This window comes from Ovis aries, chromosome 12 (assembly GCF_016772045.2).
Source record: "Ovis aries strain OAR_USU_Benz2616 breed Rambouillet chromosome 12, ARS-UI_Ramb_v3.0, whole genome shotgun sequence".
NCBI lineage: Eukaryota > Metazoa > Chordata > Mammalia > Artiodactyla > Bovidae > Ovis > Ovis aries.
This window is the reverse complement of record NC_056065.1, coordinates 57,067,933-57,086,821: the sequence shown is the minus strand read 5'-3', so window position 1 is coordinate 57,086,821 and position 18,889 is coordinate 57,067,933. Positions and strand designations below refer to the sequence as shown.

Sequence of the window (18,889 nt, the reverse complement as noted above, 5' to 3'; positions counted from 1 at the left end):
ATGGAAAAGAGAATGAGAAGAAGAGCATATCCTTCAGGGGACCTGGCCTCTCCAGTCCCTCCTGCTCCCCTTCTCTCCCTTTCTCTCTGCCTGTAATTATCTTCTTGTTTGTTTCATTTAAAGACAATGATGATGTCAAGGCTAATAAGTTCGGTGCATCTCTCCACCTACTGCCTGTCCCCTCCTCCCTCCTGAAAACCTCCCCACCTCACTGAGGCACAGGGGACAGATGCTACTCTTGGTTTCCCCAGTAAACATCTCCCGCTTTCCCTTCCAGCAGCCGCAGCCTACACAATCAATAGCCAACAATCAATACTGTTTTGAAGCACTCTCTTCTGTATGTATTCTCTCTCTCTCTCTCACACACACACACACTCACATACCCACACTCACACATGTGTTGTGAACAGACTTGCTTACTGCCTAATAAACCCACACCACTCTTTTAGGGACCACTTGCCTCACTTTTTTCGTTTGTTTGTTTTGCCACACATATCCTGTATTCTTTTCTTATTTCAATCATTTGGGATTTGAAAGGATAATACCCCAAATTCACTTCATGTTAGCCATTGGGAGAAAGGAGAGATCAATTATCCTGCTGTAGGAAGCATTCAGAGGAAATGCCATGGATTGGCATCATATAGGTCTTCTTATTCTCGCTCAAGTTTCTCACTCTGAAGTTACTAAAAGTCACCATATGCTGAGTGAGCAAATAAACAAATGAGACACTCAAAATAAGTAAATTACAAATATCAGCAGCTAGACCCAAACAACTCTTTTTTTTCATTGATTTGAAATGAATGGATAGAATGGGGAAATAAATAATGTGTATTTAACCTCCAAAATTCTGTCTGCCTAGATGTAAGCTATCTCAAGGAGTCCTACCCCCTAAAAACATGTGCGTACACACACACACATACACACACACACACATACACACACACACACACACTGAGCGGGTCTGAATTCTCAATACAGGTAAGGGTGTTTGACCAGGGGTGAGTACAAAACTGGTAGAGAAATATATTGGGTCCTTCATTCAATAATAAGAAAAATCATTTACAGTTCTAAAATCACTGCTTGTGTTGCCCACGTATAAAACATGCAGCCCCACATTACTTTGGAGTAAGATCACATTGCCTCTTCTGCCTTGGGTCCCGTCATCATCTTCTAAATTCCTCTACCCTAGCTAAGCACTGATTGATGTGCTTTACAGATGCTGGATCCTAAACCCCCATCGCTGGTGTGCCCTCTCTCCCTATGCAGCATCCACTGAAGCTTGAGGGCAAGTCCCTAAAGAAGATATCATTCAGGCACGTGGATATCACTAAGCAGAAATCCCTCAATCCTAGACTGTGCCTTTTCCTCTTAGCGTCTCCCTGTCTTCCTTCACTTTTCTGCCTCAGTCCTTTCCTCCACCTCCCCCTCCCTCCCACCAAAGCAGCTCAATAGAGATTGGGGCTTTGGAAAGGGGTAGGGGGTTTGCAGAGAAAGACAGAAAGCAGAGGAGACAGAGAGAGAGAGAAACCAGGGCAGAAAGGAGGGAAGGAAGGAGAGGAGCCTTAGTTTAAATGAAGGGAAGATACCTAGGTAAGAAAAGGAGAAGTTAACTCACCCCTCCCTTCTGCCACCCCCAGGACCCTCAGAAAAAGGTTTCCTACCATTCATTTCAGGAAGGAGGGAGACACAGCAAGGAAGAATTCCGCCGTGCGTTTGTTTCTCCCCCTTCTAGTGTGTGAATGATCTTGCATCCCCTATAGATCTCTCCTGGTTCTCAGCTGCTAGTAATCCATTCATAAGGTTTCAAGAAGCTACACAAAACTCAAGCTTCCAGTTTAGTTTCTCTCTCTCTCCCCTTCATTCCTTTGCTCACCACTCTCCTTCAGCTCTTGGCAGTCCAAAGTTTAAAAAAAAAATGTTGAACCATTTCTGTGTTTTCCTCCTGTTGTAACTTTTGCTGTGACATCATAACCCTGCCCACCAACACCCCACCTCTCTCTCTCCTTTCCATCCCACCCCTCATCAGCCCTGTGCCCCCAAAACACCCCCCACGGAGAAGAAGGGCTCCTGTCAGTTCCAACGTGTGAAAACACAAAGCTACTGGAAGGCACCCCCTCTGCACCGTCCCCCTCCTCTCTTCCCCTCCCTGCCTTACCCACCGCTCAGCCACGGCTCTCCCAAGGCTTTAACAATGATCCCATCTGTTTGACATGTGCGGAAAGGTGGGCTGGATTCAAATAATCTGTCAAGTGAATCAGATCAAAAACCCAGCAACCCCCTCCTCAATTCCATCACACACGCTCACTCGCCAGACCCCAGTCAAAGTGTGAGAGAAGTCAGACTTGCACACCACCCACCCTGGATGCCAGGGAGAAAGACACCAAACACGCCAAGGGAAACGCACATTTATATATATGTATAAATCCTGTGGCTTATTTGTTTATGACAAACACCCGCACCCCAAGTCTCCTACGCCTCTTCCCCAAGCCCTGCCACTCCACAAGTGCACAGATTTGAAAGCTGGTAGGATCTGTTTTGAAATCTCCAACGAGAGGGTTTTTCCCCCTTTTTTTCACTCCAAAGCACTATCTGTGGCGATCAGACTGGAGCAGGGTTGCCAGCAAATGCAGGAGGCCCCTTCTAGGGTACAGGCTTTCAAACCAGCGAAGCTAGAAGGAATGGATCTAAGGACACACAGCAGGAGCTGGCTGAATTTATTTTGTTTTGACGGGGGTAGTTGGGGAGGAATATCATTTCTGAAATGCCCAAGGAATGAAGGGGAGAGGATATGGATTTCTTAAACAGTTTTTGCAAGAGGAGCGGTGTCTTGTTCTGCAGGTAAATCTATAAGGCAAGAAATTGGAGCTTACAGATAAACAAGGACCGAGAGGGAGAGGGAGGGAAAGGGGAAGCAGGGGAGAGAGGGGAGAGGGAGAGGGGATGGGGAGATGGGGGTGAGGAGACAGGAGGGAAGGGGAGAAGGGCAGAAGGGGGCGAGGGCAAAAGAGGAGGAAGGGAGGAATGAGGAGGGAGGGAAGAAGGAAAAGGGGAAAGGAGGTGGGGGGAGGGATGGAAGAGAAAAAGGGAGACATGGAAGGGGGCGGGGAGGGGGGAGCGAAGGGCAAAGACCAGAGTCTGGGAGGAGAAAGGACTGAAAGAGAAAAGCAGCGAAGAGAGGAGGGGAGAAAGAGACAGAGAGGAAGAAGAAAAGGGAAGGGGTGGCGAGGCACATGCAATGTGGAGGCCAGGAAGGCAGTCAGACCCGCGGCAGCTGAACAGAAAGGAGCCAGAGGGCAGGTGAAGGCAGACACGGTCAAGTGGGGCAGAGGCTCGGTTTCCTGGACGGAAAACAAAGGGCATACAGTGGAGGGCTTCGCTGTTAGTGATCGGACACACTGGAAAAAATCAGACTCCCAGGGTTCAACCTTATTTCTTTAAGTAAGCCCCTTACCCCTTCCTGCTTCCCTGCCTACATCTCTTCCTCCAATCCCCACCTCCACCTTCCTTCATGAACCTTTTTATTCCCAGTATTCCTCCCCTGGAGAATTCAGGAGTAAAATTCAGAACTCACCCACCCACCCATTCACCCACCCCCCCCCCATTCACCCACCCCCCCCACCTCCTTACTACCCGCTGTCTTTGCTTTTATCCTCAGAGAGTCCTGGGTCCTGTTATCTAAAAACTGAGCTGTTTGTAACAATCTGCACTTCATTTCAACCCAAATTATACTATGTTTCCTTTAAGCCCAAGACTGTCAGGGCTGTTTTGCTTGTATTTGCTGCCATAGTGGGGCTGGTCAGTTTCCATCAGCATTGTCATCATTATTATTAAGAGTCTTTGAGCAAAAGGGAGGAGCCAGTCCACGCTGGCGTCCACCTGCAGTGTAGAGCCACAGTGGGGAGAGAGAGAAGGAGAGAGAGAGACCCCTTAATATGGTCACTGATCCTTTCTGACTTTCTGATTCCAAAATCTGATCCCTTGAGGGAAAAGCTCAGCTGGGAGCCGGCCAGGGAGCATAGTAATAAAAACCTCCCAGAACACAACCAAATGCAGTATCTATATATAGGAAACCGGATCTGTTTTAGCTACTTGAAGTCTGAAATGACACCCGGAAACAAACATTTCAGCAATATGTTTATTGGAATCTTATTCAGCTAGTGCTGGAAAGAGTGAGCTTCTCTGAAGGATTTCACTTAAAGGCTCAGGGTTGTTGCTTTCTGCACCCACCCCCTCCTATAAGGGCTTCCCAGGTGGCTTCAGTGGTAAAGAATCTGCCTGCCAATGCAGGAGACAGGAAATGCAGGTTCAATCCCTGGGTTGGGAAGATCCTCTGGAGGAGGAAATAGCAAGCCACTCCAGTATTCTTTGCCTGGAAAACTCTATAGACAGAGGAATCTGGCGGGCTACAATCCATAGCACTGCAAAGAGTCAGACATGACTGGGCATGCGTGCACACCCTTTTCCATACACAGAGCTGGGCGTCAGCTACTCTATCATTCATGGGGGTCACCCTTCAGGGTGACCTAACATACCCCTCTTTTCCGTGGGTGAGAACAGAGTGAAGGCACACAATTAATGGGCAGGGCCAGATAGGGTACCAGGACTCCTGAGTCCCTGCCAGGGTTTCCCTCCTCTGGTATACACCTGTCTTGCTGTCAGCCAGTCACATGCTCATTGGATGGGAGGGTAATATCGAAGGCGGGCCCCTCCCATTCCTCACTCAGGCAGCAATGCCCAGGGAAGGTATGTTGGTCACACGTGCTCTGCAACTCAGAATCACATGCAGAAGAAAGTGCAGATCTGAATTTCAACCTCCCCCCTGTGCATCTGAAGCCAAGAGAGGCCCCTATCTTTTTGTCTAACTGTTTGTTGCTCTCTATGCTAGATAATCATATCTTTTTTCCACAAAGCTACTGCCATTTTATTATCAATGTGAGTGGTAATGCCTTGCAAAGGGGCTTCTTCATCCAACGAGATCAGAGTAGTTCATCCATAGGTTAGGCTTCCCTACCCCATGAGAACTGCCTGTTGGAGGTAACAAGCCAGAGATCTATTTCCCCTAGTGATATCCCTGTTGGGGAAGTGTTGCCAGCCACATTTTAAATCTTGGAGCCAGTTTGCACAGCCCTTTGGCAGGGGAAACGTTTAGCAGAGATGTTAGACCTTGCCCTGCTCATCAGAAAAACAAAGGCTCTGCAGGGTTTCTGCTTCAATTAGAGTTTTCTTTGTACCTGGAACCTCTTCAAGAGGCAGCCTCATAACAAGAACAACAAGTACACTTGTATATACTTGCTTTTCCTTTGAACTGGTGCACATTGGTGTGTATTCTTTCTTCCTAACCACAACAAAAATGCAAGGCAAGTGCTATGCCCATTTTATCGATAAGAACAATGAAGCTGAAAGTTCAGCAACTTACTCAAGGACCTGCAGACTCTAAGAATGCAGCCGGGACAAATCTTACATGTGTTGTGTTACATGGGAAAAAAAAAAGACTCAAAGGCCACATCTGGTATAATTTCACTTATGTGACATTCTAGAAGAAGCAAATCAATAGAGATAGACTAGATTAGTGGTTGCCAGAAGCTGGGTGTCAGGCCTGGTGGGGAGAAACGGAATACAAGGTGTACAAAGGGATTTGGGGTAACTGGGCTGTTCACTATCTTGATTGTGTGACAATGCGTGACTCTATGCATTTCAAAACTCAAAGAACTGTAAACTAAAAGAAAAAAGATTACTGTTATGTAAATTATACCTCAGTAAACCTGGGATAGAAAACTGGAGCCAGAGGTAAGTCCAGGGTTTTTTTAATTCTGAATACAGGATTCTTCTGTCTATATCCTGCAGGTGTCCAAAGGCCAAAGGAGAGCTTAACACTGCTCGCTGGTGGGTTGGGGCCACTTTGGGCCTCAACTCTCTGCGGATCCCCTTGCCTACTGGCTGAGGGGACCCTAAGGAACCAAGCTGAACAGGGCACAGCTGGCTCCTGGTCCCAGCTCCATCAACCCAAAGGATTCTAACACATCAAATAAGCAGTCGCCAAGTGAGCACTAGTCAATGATCTGCTCTGCCATTCAGTAGCTGCCTGTCCTTGGGCAAGCTGTTGAACTTCTCTGAGCCATCTGCAAAATGAGAGCTTGGAACGTGAGATGCTGAGTTCCCTTCCAGGTCACACTTGACATTCTCTAAGTTTTCAACCCCACACTTTTCTGAGATTTTATTTGCTCAGTTATTAAAAAAAGGGGGGGGGCATTGCCCACCTCTATAAATATCCCAGAGACTCAAGTGTACAGTAACAATGAATACACGACACTTATTTTAGTCCTTAAAGAAAACCATATATTCAAATGTATTAATAACTCCACTGGAACACCAATAGGCAGAAACAAGGATAGTGTGTGGGAAGTTTTCAAGCTCTAATACATATAGGTGTCCTCTACATATGAGCCAATTCCATGTATTTAGCAATTCAAATATTAGAACACATGGTTTTAGTGTGAAAACACTTACGAGGAACAAGTTTTAAATTTGATACTGTGCTAGAATCTTAGTCCGCTAATTTCCCACAGTGGCAATAATAATAGTATTAATGATAGTAATAGTGATAACTAACATGTATTACTTACAATATGGCAGGCAGAGTTCTGGCCACTTTATATATATTGCAACGATTCTCTGAGGGGGTACTTTTATTATTCTCATGCTCACATGAAGAGAAGTAGCAGCTAATACCTATTGAGTACCTACTATGTGCTCAAAGTAGCATGTACTAAGCAATGTACATAAATTATTTCATTTAATCAAACAACTAATCTATGAGATAGTTCCACTATGATCCCCATTTTTAGGTGAAAAAACTAAGGTAATAGAGTTCAAGCAACTTATTTGAACTTATCCACCTGTGAAGGAGCTACCTGTCTGCGAAGTCCTTGCTCTCCATCACTATCCTATGTTGCCTCTCCATGGAGGACATAAGTGCATACTGATGATGCTGTGACTCTCAGCACACCAAAACCAGACTTTTCCTGCTGAGGACATCCCAGTGGTTTCTCTGGAGTAAAGGGAAGACTTTTCTTAGATCTCTCCCTTAAGTCTCTCATTGTTAAGGGTCTAAAGCCTCTAAGAAATATGACCCAGCTGATAGCAGCAGCCAGGTACAGCCTGCACCTCTGCCAGTGCTAAGGTACCATTCACACATCCCTGTGAGTGTCTCTTCTCACTGCCCTTGCCCTCCCCCAACCCTATCCATCATATTCACATTGAAAATCTAGGGGACTTTAAACCAACCAGCCATAAATGGAAAACCAGTCACTCCTCCAACTCATTAACTCCATCTGGGAGGTATCATGCAAGATGGATAAATGTTGGGTTGTCTATTTATTATAACTGATACAAACTTTAAATACTCATAACAGCTATTAGTTGATGGTCTGTTAACTATCATAAAATATGTGCTTCCTATGTTAAGGTCAGCTCTGATACAGAACTCCAGGTTTTAGCCCAGATTCTAAATACTGAGCTGTATTCATGTCATTTAATTGCCAAAATGTAGTCCGTGTATAAATATTTCAAAATGTATATGCCCCCCAGATGTCTTCAACAAAGAGAGCAGGCCTGTGTATGAGAGAGGAAATGTACCCTTCTTACAACCCAGCCCAGCTTTTGCATAGATCACAGTCAGAGCTGGAGGCAGGAACACAAACCAGCTGAGCCCCTAAGCTGTCAGATGCCCTTCAACTCATTCAACAGAGACCCTTTCCAGTAGGTGCCAGGAAAAGTTCAAGTTTCTCTTTTTCAGACTAAACTCTAGCTAATGTGGTCCATACAGTTAAGAAGGTAGGTACTTGGATGACAAGCATGGCCTGAGTGGTCTGGTTTAGGTTTCAGCGCCACCACTAAGGACAAGAGCATGCCTGTGCCGTTGGTGAGAGGCTGTAATAAGGAGCATTTCTCAGCAATGTATCTGACACAGAGTAAGTATTAGAAAAACATGAGTACTATGAAGAAGTCAATGCCTTCAAATGTTCTCCTTCACAAGCCTTACACTTTTCATCACTCTCAATGACCCATCTTGATGCCGCTTCTCACTGTACTCAAAAGATAAGCCTTTCATATGTCCCAATTGCTCTTTTGTCTATCTAAATCTATCATCCCCATTCCTGACAGTCCCACAAGTCTCATTTTTATAGCAAACATTCCATATTAAAAATCCAAACATAGTATGACCTACCTTACATAATTTTAAAAAACTTAATGTCCTGTTTATATTTTAAAAAATATTTTACATTGAAGTAAAATGAATTTCAATATATAAATGTTTCTGACACAACTGCATTAAAAGAGTAATGTAAAATGAAGCAATCAAATGCTTGAAGCTACTTATGAATAGATTCAGATGAGAGAGAGAGAAGAAAATATTCACCAAACATTACAGGTGTTTTTCTTTATACTGATATTTTGAATTTTGCATTCAAAGTAAAGTATATATTCATAGAGTCAGCATAATTGAAGTGGTTCCAAACGCCGACCAATGGAGGTGTATGTATGGGTGACTCAATAATATAAGCAGCACTGTCATCAACGGCATGACTGTCCAAAACGGGAAACAACTCTTGGTAAAATTTGCAAACAAATCAAAAGGCAATCTTCCTTCAAAAACATAATGGTTGCGTTCCTGGGGGGTATATTTGAAGTATAAAAAAAATACTTTTGTGATTCAGCATTTATATTAAATGTAGAATTAGCTCCTAGACTCAGATCACGATAAATGGGTTTTTCATCTGCATGAATGTTTGACAGGCATTCAAGAATCAAACAGGAGGCAGGATGATTCATTTAGTGGAACTATTCATGCAGTACTGCTCCTGCTGCTGCTGCTAAGTCGCTTCAGTCGTGTCCGACTTTGTGCAACCCCATAGACAGCAGCCCACCAGGCTCCCCTTGTCCCTGGCATTCTCCAGGCAAGAATACTGGAGTGGGTTGCCATTTCCTTCTCCAATGCAGGAAAGTGAAAAGTGAAAATGAAGTCGCTCAGTCGTGTCCAACTCTTAGTGACCCCATGGACTGCAGCCCACCAGGCTCCTCCGACCATGGGATTTTCCAGGCAAGAGTGCTGGAGTGGGGCGCCATTGCCCTGGCGCCTACTCGCTGAATGCCAGTAGTAACCTCCAATCATTGTGACATCAAAACCACGCTCGCTGTTTCCCAAAATGTCCCTAGGGGGCAGCACTTCCCCCATTGAGAACTAATTCAAGGCCAAAATACTATACAGACAAATCTAATAGAACCTTATATATATATTTGCTCTTGACATACTGCCAACATTCATAAGGAAGGAAACCATGTGGAGGCCTCTAACTGCAATTTTTATGGTATTTGGTGATAAAGCTGAAGTGTATACCCCTTAATAGTGCTTTGAACTGCGTGTATCTCATATACACACAAAGATATATAGAATGCATTCTGTCAAATGATCATCTTCCTAAATATCTTCCAGGGAACTTCTCCTTGCTCAAGTAGCAGTTTACTCCATTCCATTAAGCTCCCTCTACTTAAAAATAAATAGAGACCTTCAGGGTATTATGCTAAGTGAAATAAGTCAGAGAAAGACATCATATGATTTCACTCACATGTGGAATATGAAAAACTAATAAACACAAACAAAATGAAACAAGCCAAATCAAACAAAAATAAGCATGGGAGTACGAAAAAGAGAGTAGTGGTTAGCAGAGGGTAAGGGTCTGGGAGGAGAGCGAAATGAGTAAAGGGGACCACTGTACAATGATGGATGAAAAATACCTTTTGGTGGTAAGCATGTTGTAGGCTATAGAGAAGTAGAAAAAGAATGTTGTGAACATGGAACTTATATACTGTTATAAATCAGTGTTGCTTTCATGTTTTATTTATTTAAATAAATAAAGTATTATTGTAGGACATAACTCAGTTGGGTTAGAATGTTTGTGGTTAAATACATAATAATTAGGAACAGAGAGTTGACAAGATGGTGGAGGTAGGTGGACATGGAGCAAATCTCCTTCCATGGATGCATCGAGAACACGTCTACAGATGCAGCCGTTCTCATAAAACCCCAGCTGATACCAGCCGAAGTCCATGACAACTGGAAAGAAATATGTGGATCCACACACAGCTCTGTAGGATAAAGGAAAGAAGGGAGAAGGAGAGAAAGCGGGGACAAGACCTGCAGCTGAGGGTTGGGAAGCTGAAGCAGGGCGATACTCCTGCATCCGGGGCAATCGGTTGGGACAGATGGGAAACATTTGAGACTATCAGAGAATGAGGCAGCTGATCTGTGACAATCTGAATGGAGTGAGAACCGCACAGACCATCCTTGCCATGGCCCTGCATACTCCAAGACAGGGATGCAAGCCCTCCAGTGCGCACAGTGGCTGGGAGCTGGAGGCAGGGATGGGAGAGCAATCCCTGGGGGGAGCCAGGACTGTTTTTGACTATGGGGCGATGGCCTGAGGGGATGGGAGGGTGGAAATCCACTGTGGGGAATGCCTTTGGAGGAAAGTGGGTACGGAAGCAGGCTGCTACTCCTGAGTCATGGGCAGGGGCTGGAGCCACCACTGTAACCTCTCTCCCCCCAGCATGCTGGCACCAGCAGATGAGCAATAAAGAAAGACCCCAGTAAGAGCGGCCCTTTGAGTGCCTGATGCACTGAGCAATAGAGAAGGATCAGCCAGGGAAGCCCTTTGAATGTAAGCTCCCAGAGGCTAGAAAAGAATTCTACTAGAGCCATATGTCCTGTGCTGGTGGCCTCTGGCTTTCCTGGTGCTGCCAGGGTCCCTGCAATCCAAGCAGCCATGCCACCTCCTCATCTGGTCCTCTCTGCGGCTGACCCACATCCTCCAGGGCAGCCTCAGGAGCAAACTCCTATGGATGACCCACATGCAGAGGTGGGCATAAAATCACAGTTGAGCTCCAGGTGTGGAGCAACTAAAGAAGTGAATCAAAATACTCCATCGGCTAAATAAGCTGCAGATTAAATTCACAAAATCAACTAGGTAGACTCTGTGTCTTTGGAATATACAAAAGGACAATGAGTGTACCCAAAAAAGAAAACCCTCTAGAGCTCTGCAAGCTGTGGACACTGGAGACAAGCACACACAGGAATAGGACCAGATTAAAGTCTGAGCTGTCCCCAAAACAGGTCCAGAAATCAGCCCTCCCCAGCACTGGAGGGCCTCCTAGGGAGGCGGAGGTGGGCTCTGTCCTCTAGCTGGGGGAAAGGGAGCTGATAGCTGGGACACAAAGAAAACATTTAATATTATTCTCATGTTTTGATTTGCTCTGTGGTTGATTCTGGCTTTTTTTTTTCCCTCCTCTTGTTTTTCTCTGCTGTTTTTATTATCACTATTTTTATTTAGGCTTTGGGGAACATTTTTAAATCACATTTTTTATTTCTTTTACATATTTCTACTTCTACTTTGGCTTTCTGCAGTTCTTTGAGATTTTTTTGTTTGTTTGTTTTGTTGGTAGTTATTTATTTATTTATTTATTTTGGTTCTTTTCTTGTAGCTTTTCGTTAATAGACATAGTTCTTTTATTTACTGCTCTTTAATTTTGCTTTTCTATTTTTTTTTTTTTACCATTTCTGTTTGTTTGTCTGGTTTTCTTTGCTTCATTTCTCAGTTGACACTCTGCTTTGGTTTGTTTTCTGTCTTTTGTTTTAGTTAATTTTGTTTTTAATTGGTCACTATGATTGTTTGGTTTCCTTTGCTCACTGGGTCACTCTCTTGTACTTTGTTGGTCTTTTCTTTTGTTTTATTTTGTGTGTGTTCCTTTGTTTTTGTTTTTATTTGCCTTATTTTTCTTTTGCCATGTGTCTTTGTTTCATTTTTTGTTTCTTAGTTTTGTTTTAATCCACTTTATTTCCATGACAAACAGCTGTGGGATCTTGATTCCCCAATCAGATGCTGGGTCTGAGTCTCTGGGGTGGGAATGGAGAGTCCAGGATTCTAGACCACCAGCAAACGCCTGAGTGCCAGGTGTATTAATCAGTGAGAATGCCCATGAAGGCCTCCACTTGAATCCAAGACCTGGCATCATCCAACTGCCTGCAGCACCTACTGCTGGATGCCTCACCCAAACAATCAGCAAGATAGGAAAATAGACCCTATCATAAGCAGACAGGTGGCCCATCGACACCCAAAACACACAACCTGACAAGGTCCTGCCCATCAGAGGGAAAAAACTTATCTCCTCCCACGAGAATGCAGGCACAAGTCACTCCCAACACAAAGCCTCCATAAGCCCTTGGACCATCCTCACCCACTGAGAGCAGAGATCAAAAGCAAGAAGAACTATGACCTTGTAGCCTGGGAAAAGGAGATCTTAAACACAATAAGTTAGAAAACATGAAAAGACAGAAAAATATTGTGCAGATGAAGGGACAAGGTAAAACCCCACAAGACCAAATAAATGAAGAGAAAATAGGCAAACTACCTGAAAAAAAAATTCAGAGTAATGATAATAAAGATGATTCAAAATCTCAAAAACAGAATGGAAAAAATAGAAGAATCTTTCAACATATTTAACAAGGGCCTAGAAGAAATAAAGAATAAGCAAACAGTGACAAACAACACAATTACTGAAATTAAAAATACTCTAGAAGGAGTCAATGGCAACCCACTCCAGTATTCTTGCCTGGAGAATCCCAGGGACAGAGGAGCCTGGTGGGCTGCCGTCCATGGGATCGCACAGAGTTGGACATGACTGAAGCGACTTAGCAGCAGAAGGAATCAATAGCAGAATAACTGAGGCAGAAGAATGGATAAGTGAGCTGGAAGATAGAATGGTGGAAATAACTGCTGAAGAGCAGAATAAAGACCAAGAATGAAAAGAATTACAGGTAGTCTTAGAGACCTCTGGGACAATATGAAATTGAATGCACCAACATTCAAATTATAGGGGGCCCAGAAGAAGAAGAGATAGGGTCTGAGAAAAATTTTGAAGAGATTATAGCTGAAAAGTTCTCTAACATGGGAAAGGAAATAGTCAAGTCCAGGAAGCGCTGAGAGTGCAATACAGGATAAACTCAAGGTGAAACATGCTGAGTCACATATTAATAAAACAAACAAAAATTAAACACAAAGGAAAATATTAAAAGCAGCAAAGGAAAAGCAACAAGTGACATACAAGGGAATCCCCATAAAGTTAACAGCTGATCTTTTAGCAAAAACTCTGCAGGCCAGAAAAGAGTGCCAGGGTGCAATTAAAGTAATGAAAGGGAAAACCGACAATCAAGATTACTCTATCTAACAATTATCTCATTCAAAATTGATGGAAAAACAAAAAGCTTTACAAACAAGCAAAAGTTGAAGAGAACTCAGCATCCCCAAAGTATCTTTATAGCAAATGCTAAAAGAACTTCTCTAGGCAAGAAATGCAACAGAAGGAAAAGACCTACAAAAACAAACCCAAAACAATTAAGAAAATGCTAATAGGAACATAAATGTCAATAATTACTTTAAATGTAAATAGACTAAACACTCCAACCAAAAAACACAGACTGAATGGATACAAAATATATATGCTATCTACAGGAGATCCACTCTAGACCTAGAGACACATACAGACTGAAAGTAAGGGGATGGAAAAAGATATCCCATGCAAATGGAAATTTTAAAAAAAGGCAGTGTAGCAATTCTCATAGATGAAATAGACTTTAAAATAAAGAATAAAACAAGAGACACTGAAAGACACTATAAAATGATCAAGGGATCAGCCAAGAAGAAGACATAACAATTGTAAATATTTATGCACCCAACATAGGAGCACCTCAATACATAAGATAAATGGTAACAAACATAAAAGGGGAATTGACAGCAACATATAATAGTAGGGGGCTTTAACAACCAACTTACGCCAGAGATCATCCAGACGGAAAATTAATAAGGAAGCACAAGCCTTAAATGACACATTATACCCAATGGACCTATTTTATATCTACAAAGCATTCCATCCAAAAGCATCAGAATATACCTTTTCTCAAGTGCACACTGAACATTCTCCAGGATAAATCATATCTTAAGTCACAAATCAAGTCTTGGTATATTTAAGAAAACTGAAATCATATTGAGCATCTTTTCTGGCCACAATACTATGAGATTAGATATCAATTATAGGAGAAAAACTCTAAAAACACAAACACATGGAGGTTAAACAACACACTTGCAAATAACAAAGATGTCACTGAAGAAATCAAAGAGGAAATAAAAAACCACCCAGATACAAATGATAATGAAAGCATGACAACCCGAAGCCTATGGGATACAGAAAAAGCAGTTCTAAAAGGGAAGTTTACAGCAATACAATCCTACCTCGAGAACCAAGAAAAACATCAAATGGACAACATCACTTTACACTTAGAGCAACTAGAAAAAGAAGAACAAAAACTTCCCAAAGTTAGTAGAAGGGAAAAATCATAAAGTTCAGAGCAGAAATAAATGAAAAAGAAATAAAACAATAGCAAAGATTAATAAAACTAAATGCAGATCCTTGAGAAGATAACCAAAATTGACAGACCATTAGCCAGACTGATCAAAACAAACAAACAAACATTAAAAGTCTCAAATCAATAAAATTAGAAATGAAAAAGGAGAGGTTACAATAGACAACCTAGAAATACCAAGTATCATAAGAGACTATTATGAGTAACTATATACCAATAAAATGGACAACCTTGAAGAAATGGGCAAATTCTTAGAAAAGTAGAACCTTCTAAGACTGGACCAGAAAGGAACAGAAATTATGACCAGACCACAGAAATTGAAACTGTGACCAAAAATCTCCCCAAAATAAAAAGCAAAGAGCCAGATGGCTTCACAAGCAAATTCTATCAAACGTCTAGAGCAGAGCTTATGCTTATCCTTCTCAGACTCTCCTAAAAAATTACAGATGGAGGAACACTCCCAATCTCCTCTGTAAGACCATCATCACACTGATACCAAAACCAAAGATATCACACACAAAAAGAGAAAATTACAGGCCAATATCACTGATGAACATAGATGTAAAAATCTTCAACAAAACACTAGCAAGCAGAATCCAACAACACATTAAAAGGATCATATACCATGATCAAATGGAGTTTATCCCAGGGATGCAAAGACTCCTCAATATATGCAAATCAATCAGTGTGATACACCATATTAGATAAAAATCATATGATAATCTCAATAGATATAGAAAAAGCTTTTGATAAAATTCAACATTAAAAAAAAAGAGCTCTTCAGAAAATAGACATAGAAGGAATCTACCTCAACATAACAAAGGCCATATATGGCAAACCCACAGCAAACATTATCCTCAGGGGTGAAAAACTGAAAGTATTTCCTCTAATATCATGAATAAGACAATGGTGCCCACTCTCACCACTATTATTCAGCATCGTTTTGGAAGTCCTAGCCATTGGCAGTCAGAGAAGAAAAAGAAATAAAAGGAATTCAGATTGGAAAAAAAAAAAGACGTGAAACTCTCACTGTTTGCAAATGACATCATACTGTACGTAGAAAATCCTAAAGATACCACTAGAAAATTGCTAGAGCTAATCAATGAAATGAGGAAAGTCACAGGATAAAAAATCAATACACAGAAATCCCTTGCATTCCTATACACTAACAAAAAAAAAAAATCAGAAAGAGAAACTAAGGCGACTACCCCATTCACCACTGCAATAAAAAGAATAAAATACCTAGGAAGAAACCTGCCTAAGGAGACAAAAGACCTGTATGCAGAAAACTACAAGACGCTGATGAAAGGAATAAAAGATGCCACAGACAGATGGAGAGATATGTCATGGTCTTAGATTGGGAGAATCAATATTGTGAAAATGACTATACTACCCAAGGCAATCTACAGATCCAGTACTATCTCTACCAAATTACCTATGGCGTTTGCCACAGAACTAGAACAAAAAATTTTACAATGTGTATAGAAACACAAAAGATCCTGAAGGGCCAAAGCAATCTTGAGGAAGAAAAACAGCTGGAGGAATCAACTTGCCTTGCTTCAGATTATACTGCAAAGCTACAGTAATCAAGGCAGTATGGCACTGGCACAAAAACAGAAATGTAGCTCAATGGAACAAGACAGAAAGCCCAGAGACAAACTCATGTATCTATGGACACCTTATTTTTGACAAAGGAGGCAAGACTATACAATGGAGAAAAGACAGCCTCTTCAATAAGTGGTGCTGGGAAAACTGAATAGTTACATGCAAAAGAATGAAATTACAACACTTCTCAACACCACACACATAAATCAACTCAAAATGGACTAAAGACTTCAATGTAAGACCAGAAACTATAAACCTCTTAGAGGAAAACATTTGCAGAACACTCTGACGTAAATCACAGCAAGATCCTCTTTGACCCACCTCTTAGAGTAATGGAAATAACAACAAAAATAAACAAAAGAAAAAATAAGAGCTTAAAATAAAAGCACAGCAAATGAAAAGACAACCATTAGAATGGGAGAAAATAATTGCAAATGAAGCAACTGACACAGGATTAATCTTTGATAAATATATATATATAAGTATATATATATACACACACGGTAAATCACTTCATCTATGTCCGACTCTTTGCTACCCTGTGGACTGTAGCCACCAGGCTCCTCTGTCCACACAATTCTCCAGTCAAGAATATTGGGGCTGGTTGCCATGCTCTCCTCCAGGGTATCTTTCCAACCCTGGGATTGAACCTTCATGTCTTACATCTCTTGCACTGGCACATGGGTTCTCTGCCACTAGCACTACCTGGGAAGCCCATATATATATATTTTATATATATATATGTGTGTGTGTATATATATGTATATTATATATATGTATTATGTATTATATAATATTGTGTATATTATATATATTATATATGTATATACATATATGGGCTTCCCTACTGGCTCAATGGCAAAGAATCTGCCTGCCAGTGCAGGAAACGCAGATTCAATCCCTGGATCAGGAAGAACCCTCAAAGAAGGAAATAGCAACTCACTCCAGCACTCTTGCCAGGAGAATCCCATGGGCAGAGGAGCCTGGCGGGCTACAGTCCATGGGATTGCCAAGAGTTGTACATGACTGAGTAATGAAACAACAACACACATACATATGTATTGTTACACACACACAAACACACACACATATATATAATTCAGCTGTGAGAAAGAAGGAAACTCTTCCATTCACAACAACATGGATGGATAAACCTGGAAGACACTATGCTGAGTGAAAGAAGTCAGAGAGAGAAGAGTAAATACTGTCTGATCTCAACTTATATACAAAATCTAAAAATGTTTAACTTGTAGAACCAGAGAGAGGAACTGTGGTTGCCAGGGGTTGGGGGTAGGGGACATGGGAAGACGTTGGTCAAAGGGTACCAAAAAAGATGAGTATTTTCCAGGATCTAATGTACGGCATGTTGACTATAATTAATAATATATTGTAGACTGGAAGTTACTAAGAGAGTAGATGGTAAGCATTCTCATCCCCCTTTCCCTAAAAAATGATGCATGTGAGGTGATGGATGTGTTAATTAACTTGATTTTTAAATCATTTTGCAATGTGCATGTACAGTAAATTATCACATTTTATGCCCTAAATATATATAGTTTTTATCTGTCAGTTAAACTTCAATAAAGCTGGAAAAACATTTTTTTAAAGCAAGGCCAAAACCAGAATGTTCTCTGACTTCTTGCCTGACATGAGGTCTCCTGAGAATGGAGCAGGACCCACATGGAGTCCAAGTGGAATGAAGGGTAGGAGATCCGGTGTCTAAATAAATCTCTGTTCAGTAAAGGAAGAGAGATTTATTGGAGCAGCAGCACTCACTTCCACAAATCTCTGCTCCACCGGCTCAACACATGCCCTATATCTTATGAAGAAAAACCCACACAGTACCTGGCTAGAGTCATAAGCAGCACCCCAGACATTTCTCTCTCTAGCTATGTCTTCCTTCTGCCCCAGACTATTAGCTGCTTAAGCTCATGGACCTTTTCTCATTCAGCCCTGTGTCTTTATAATCTAGGACAGAGCCTAGACAATAAAATAGAAGCCAGGGTAAACATTTGCAGAACTGAGCAGAAATAGAGGCCATGTGCGAGGGATCTGCCCTGCTGAGCGTGGTGGCATCTGTGGCTCCCACAGTCAGGCCGCCATGACCTGAGCCTGTAGCTCTGACTGCCTTCCACTGCTTCTGCCACCTCCTCCTTGGCTAGGCCCAGAGCAGTCCAGCCAACCTCAGTGCATGCCCTGCACTCCATACCAACCCAGAAAGCCAGATGAGAAAACTGGCACAACTCTTGAGCCCTCTAGCTCTGCCATCAGAACGGCTCTTCTCTGCCTGGTTAGACCAGCACACAGGCATTTGAACTGAGGGGGTGAGGTAGGGGGCTTATCCAGCAAGGCAATAAAAGTTCTTTATTTAGCACCTATTAAACTCAAATCCCAGTTTCATTCATCACCATGTAAGCCTCAGGATCCACCAAGCCATTAGGATGTAGGTGAAAAAAAAAAGGATTCAGAGATGACTGAAGTCTCTTCAAGAATCTGAAGGATAATCTGTAAAGGTTATGTAAACAGCCATAATTTTAACCAAAACTTTTAAACCTGTGAGGCCAAGCAAAAAACAGACTGTAAGACTTTCAGAACCAGAACTTCTGCTGGCCTCTTTTATCTCTTTCAAAGACTCATGATTGAAGAGCTGGAAGCAGGATTTATAGCTGGCTTAAATTTGTGAAATACTGTCTAGGGATAAGGCAGAGGATTTTGAAAATTCATGGGTGTGAATTTTGCTTAGGGAGCTTGGACTAGCATGGACTATGGGGAGGGGGATTAGAGGAAGGGACTGAAGAAAAGCAAGATTGA

General features: G+C 42.1%; 1 protein-coding gene across 1 annotated transcript in view; it reads right to left on the bottom strand.

Moving 5' to 3' along the window:
• PAPPA2 (pappalysin 2) overlaps positions 1–18,889 on the bottom strand; it is a 356,164-nt gene that overhangs the window by 320,236 nt on the left and 17,039 nt on the right. The gene's annotated exons all lie outside the window — the stretch shown is intronic.